Raw genomic sequence first — 6,317 nt, forward strand, 5'->3', positions numbered from 1 at the left:
GCCCAAAAACATGGTCACTTTTCTTTTTGAATTCTTTTCGATTCGAAACGAGATCCCATATGTCTACAAAAAGTCAAAGTCATTTAACAATAGGACGTTAGCGCGACTAGGACGATATTATATAGCGAAAGATTTTTTTATATTTATTTATTTTAATTTTTTTATTTTTTTTTTTTTTTCATAAATTTATATATATATATATATATCACTTGTACGTCACAACATTTGACGTATATAATTGGACAGCACTATAAAAAAAATATCAAAAAAAAAAAATTTGCAATAAATACAGTTTCAGCTAAGAGATTTATATGAAACGACAGTCAGTCGATCGATATTCATTGTATGATTTATATACACATGTTGTTTGCGATTTCTGAAGAAGTATAATTTTTTCAAAAATTAATGCAATTTTAAAATTCAATAGAATTGATGATCACGTTTTAAAAACCGGTTTCCTTTAACACAATCTTTACGATATGCAATCACTTGCGCAAATATTTTTATTCAATTATTTATTTAAAAGTAAATCAACAAATAAAAAAAAATACAATAAAATAAAAAAAAAAAAATTTCAACAATTGTTTTTCCTTCTGTTTACAATCGTAAATCATTTCACATTAATTGATTAAAACGCAACATTAATGTTAGCTTATGTTCGATAATTCGTTCTCAAGTCTTCTAAGCAAAACAAAACGAAAAAAAAAAAAAATAAAAAATTCATTCATTCATCTGCAGATCCCCTTCACTCATTTTTATTAAAATATAAGATCATTAACGTCATTAATTTTATTGAGGGCTGTAGACCGGCTTACACACAAATACGCAAAGCGCACACGCACACGCATGCACGCACACGCACACATACAAATACAAATTAATAAAGAGAGAGAGAGAGAAAGAGAATTAAGTTTACATGCGTTTTAAATGAAAACAAAAAACAAAAAACAAAAAAAAAAAACAAAAAACCAACACAAAAGAAAAAAAGTTTTTAACGCGTATTTACGCTTATTCGTTTTTCCTTTTTTGCTCTTATTTCGCTTAATGTGTGTTAGTCGTTACACGTTCATATCACAACTGATCGTCTCAAGTTAGTTACGTTTCATTGTTATATATATTTCGATCTAAAATTGTTCTTCATGATATTGATGTTGTTGATGTTGTTGCGGTTCTTGTATTACCGTCGATTTTTATTATGAGGTATTTTTGATTGTATGTGTAATTATTATACTATATTTATTGTGATTGTTGTTTTTGCTATTAATAAGTAAGTTGATAGTAAGAACATGTTTGAATGCTCTTCTTACTTTTACACTGAAAGAAAAAGATAATCAATCATACAGGATATGATAAAACTGATCTGTTAATACATTTGATATTCGCTTCCAATATTAATATGTAAGTCAAACTTATTGTTATTTAATGGTATGAGATCAGAAACTAAGATGTGTATGTGTGTGCGTTAAAAACGAAAAAAAAAAAAAAAACACAAAACACAAAACCAAATATCAAAAAGTTTACATTCATTTCGAAGCACATCGTCGATGCTCATCATATTTCTACGAAACGTTTAGACGACTCTGAGCAATAGATTTACAAAAATTGTAAACAAATGGTACGGATGGATGCTACCATTTGTAAACTTTTAAATTTTTTTACACCATCTACCATCCGTATGTGGTTGTCGTTAAAATGATCGCAATAAGCACACAATCACATTTTAAATCGATCTAAACACGGATGTCCATCTGTCAGTCTATGTATGTATGGATGTTGTAAGCGTTCATCTGGCCGAAAAAATGAAGATGTCGGCTTCTAATTTATCAAAAACATTGGATATTCATCTACACATGTGTATGTTTCTATATCGAAATGAGTCAAATCGCGCAAAGCACTCTCCTAAATTGTAACATAGCACGAGAGTAAATTTGTGTTCGAGAATTAAAAAAAACATTGAATTTTTCCCTTTTCAATCACTAAGTATAAAAAATATAATGACAATAAAATTCCCTCGTATAAGTTATGGGTGATCTTAAGGTATCCGTTTTTTTTTTCAAAAAAAGTTCGTGTGAGTGTAAAAGGTTTTTTTTTTTTATCATTCAATTTTTCTTCTTCTCCTGCGTATCTCGTTTATAAATATTTTCAAACTGACATTTGAATAAATTTTTCATTTCCTTGTGTAAATATTTCTGACAAAGGGAAGATTATGGCACCAGACAACGGAACAGGCCGTCGGAAATGCTTATATCCCAGAAAAAAAGTAAAGCTTCAGCTAGGCAAGAAAATATATTTATTGAAGAGGTTTCATATGTTTATCTCTGAATCCATAGCAAAACATCCCCCCATCTATACGTGTATGTGGAGATTATTTTCGCAATTTGTAGCCAGAAACTCTGATATTCTTGATATTATTATAGTATAGGTAATGATCAGCCAACCAAAAAGGTGCAGTGTTTTCGAGCAAAGAAATTTTAGACACCAGTTCCGTGACATAATTTCATTTACCGCAATCTCTCCGTGTACTGGGACATGCATTTTAATCAATTATTTACACTTTGTATAAATCTGATCTGAATGAATTCCTTTAAAAAATGCGGATACAAATTTCAGCATTGCGCTTAATGTATGACACTTCATAGATTTGAAATAACAGCGAACGACATCTGTCGAGTTTGAATACATTCTGCATATTATCATTCTTTACTTCTTGCATACACGCATATTATTAACAAGTAAAAAACATATTTTCACGTTAATAACTTACGCGTTTAACACTAACACTAATAAAACTAAAACTCTCTATCTGATGCCCAAGATGATTGGAAAGTTCGCGTAAAAACTTACAGAACCAAGTCGTAAGTAGTACGGAGAATTACATTGACATTGAGAGTGACATGGTAGAGCAAGTTCAAGACCTACTTTGCTTATGCTTACCTATGAAATAAGAATCACTTAACAATAGAAATTGAAGATTTCTCAAATCGATAAATAAATATAGTAAGGTATGGAGAAAAAATAGCTCTAACTAAAACCCAGTTGACTTTGATAGCAATTTTAAGAACACTGTAATAATGCAATACTGAACAAAGTTAAAACAAGTAAGAAAATTATATTCGACTGTGTCGTGTTAAAAAAAAAAAAAAAAAAGGAAGAAGAATATTATATTCGGCTGTGGCCGAATTCATCGCCATTATTATAAACAAGGGTAACAAAATGAAAAAAAACTAAATATATATGTTCTATAATATTGAGTGGGCGTGGTTGACTTTTTCAACTTTCGCAATGAAAAGTAAAAATTTATATAGCATATATGTTGTATTTTATAAGTAATACGAAAAGCAAAAGTATGTATTCAGATCCTTTTCCAAATTTGTAGACGATATCTTCAATTTACCGAAGAATGTTTACCACAGATACTACACAGTTGAGCAGACGGACCGATGGACATTCTTAGGTACATTCGATATTCGCAGCCAACAAAGAATTTATATACTTATTGGGGTTTTTGAAGATGGTTTCTGGTCGTTGTAAAGGTATTGAAAAGAGAGAAATTTAACCAAGATATACTACAACATTGAGTAGGCGTAGCCAATTCTTTTCGTTTTTGTAACGGTATCCCGAATCTCCCGAATTCAAATTTTTGTAGATAAATTTGCGTATGAGTAGCTTATGAGTAATGGCCAGTAAACCCATCTTGTTTTGTTACTTCTGAGATACAGAGTTGGTCTCAGTTTAGCTAGCATTATGGGTATGTCCTTCGACCGACTTGGCCCAGTTTCAATATCAACCTGTGTGCAAGGAATTCCAATGGAGGAGAATGTTTATAGTAGACATTACACAGACGGACAGATGGACAGACGAAAATGCTTAACTTGTTGCTGATCGATACCATATATACTTTGTGGGGTCTCTGAAATTTTTTCCTGGCTGTTGCAAACATTTTGATAAAATGAATATGCCCATCATCAAAGTATAGTGTATATAGGTGTATTTCAATACCGTACAATATTAAACAGGCATGACCGATTGCTTTCCTATGTGTACACGTATGGCAGGATTACTCATAAAATATACGGAAAATATTTTATCCATGCTTTACAGCGAGACAAAAGGACATGTTTAGGAAAATTCAGAATTTCATTCTGACCATGTATATATATATATATATATATGCAAATTATAGCGTCTCTGAACATTTCCGCTAAGTGTTGCAAGCATCGTGTAAGTAAAGATTTTAATAATCGTTTACTTTTTTGAGCTATAGAGTGTAAAATATACTTAATGACCGAAGTCACTTCTACGTGACTCTGCAAATAACGGAACGTTTGGAACGTATAAATACTTCAAACGCTCTCTATACTTTCACGTACAGTGACATAATAGTGACTCGGAGAGAAAATATATTTTCGATCTCTTAACTCATTAAACAGAGAAATTTTTTCTAAATAATTTATTGTTATGTATATATGTATATATATATACATACATTATTATTCTCATGCGCTTCCTTTTTTGCTTTTAGGAAATATTTCTATTCGTTACCGTTTTTTTCGAATGCGTTCGTTGTGTGCTTTCAGGTGTAAATGAAATATAAAACTATTTTATATCCGCTTCCGTTTTTATTAAAAGGAACGACAATTGACAGAAAAGACAATTTGACTTTGTCAAGTTTATGAATCGCATTTTGGGTGGATGTTCCAATTAGCAATTCATGGTGGAATTGTATGAGAATAGTTCAACAGCGTACGAGTGACGCGAGACGAATTTCAAACAAGATTTAAATTTTTAATTAAAATTTTCACTGCTTCAATCAAGAAGTTGTGCTGAGATTTTTCCCAAAAAAAAAAAAATATATGAAAATCAAAATTTATTGCTTTATGCAATAAACTCATTTCATCCTTTCTCCCCGTAAGGGTATTCTGACTATGCCGGAAAGTTCTGATTTCATTTAACTTTTAAAATTTCAATGTAGACGTGTTGATGAGTTGGCCACGCCACCCATTCAATTAGAATTTCAGTGTAGGCGTAGGCAGTAGGTTAATAAGATGTCCACGCTCCCAATTCAAATAAGCTTTTTTTACATTAGACTTATCCTAGGATTACGCATCAAACGCCCAATAATATGCATATGTTTTCGATCAAAGAAAGTTTTTAATTTAATTACATTGCGTTCATCAATTTGTCTATCCGCCTGAATTGTTTACATTAATAGATAATTCGATCTTTTAATTTGCCCCTTTCGTCATTCAACTCATATTTGTGTTATCTTCATTTTTGGGGACCGAAGAATGTTTACCAAAGGTATTACACAGGCAGACAGACGGACAGATAGACAACCAGACAGATGGACATGCTTAAATCGATTCAGAATTTGATGCTGATCAGGCTATATGCCCTTTTGTGCGATCTCCGAAGCTTCCTTCTTAACTAAAAGAATGAAATATATTTTGTCCCTCGGTAAGGTAAGTAAGTATTCCCGATACTACACATTTTGTATTTGCAAGAAAAAAACACATTCAGTAATTGTAAAAAGTAATGCCATTGAAAGTAAATGCGTTTCGAAAATCAAATAAAATTCTTAAGAAATCCCTATACATTTTGAATGGCAATTTGATCAAGTCATTTTGTCGCGTCGCAGGCTTGGGAGAAGATTCGTCTTGTTTAGGCTGAAAACGATTTATCGAAATCAGTAGCATACAAACGGTTTACACATTTTCGCTTCAGATTGCGCCCATGGTCTACTAATTGTTAATGAACTCAGCGAAGGTACCCAAATTATTGACAAACACAGGAATACTTGATCTTCTAACGTTACTGCGAAGCTAATCATTGATCGGGAAACAATTCTCTTGCATAGTAGAAATACTAAGCGAGTAACAAACGGCGATAATGTACAAAAGGGATTAAAAGGTAATGGTCACAAAGTAGTGAGGGAAGAAAAAGAAGAGAGAGCGGTGAGATCGTAACATACTGGATGTGTTGCCTGAGGTGTTGCGTTAGAGTTTGCTTTGGTCGTAGCTACAGTGAATGATCCGTGGATAAAGATGTAGCACCTACCGAGTGGTAAACATCAAGTAGGCAGCTAGGGAGCTAGACAGCTAGGGAGCTAGACAGCTCCCAGCAGAGGCAACTAGATAGTTAGGCAACTAGGCAACAAGCCAACGAGGCAACTAGACAAGTAGACAGCTAGATAGATAGGCAACTAGATAGGTAGGCAACTAGGCAACAAGCCAACGAGGCAACTAGACAAGTAGACAGCTAGATAGATAAGCAACTAGATAACTAGGCAACTAGACAACAAGCCAACTAGGCGGCTA

The 6,317-nt window shown here is 32.5% G+C and overlaps 1 protein-coding gene across 1 annotated transcript in view; it reads left to right on the forward strand.

Annotated features, from left to right (window-relative positions):
- The window catches only part of LOC119644157, a 210,520-nt gene that overhangs the window by 197,562 nt on the left and 6,641 nt on the right, over nt 1–6,317 (forward strand). The window lies entirely within an intron of this gene.

Source organism: Glossina fuscipes, unplaced genomic scaffold, assembly GCF_014805625.2.
Source record: "Glossina fuscipes isolate IAEA_lab_2018 unplaced genomic scaffold, Yale_Gfus_2 0, whole genome shotgun sequence".
NCBI lineage: Eukaryota > Metazoa > Arthropoda > Insecta > Diptera > Glossinidae > Glossina > Glossina fuscipes.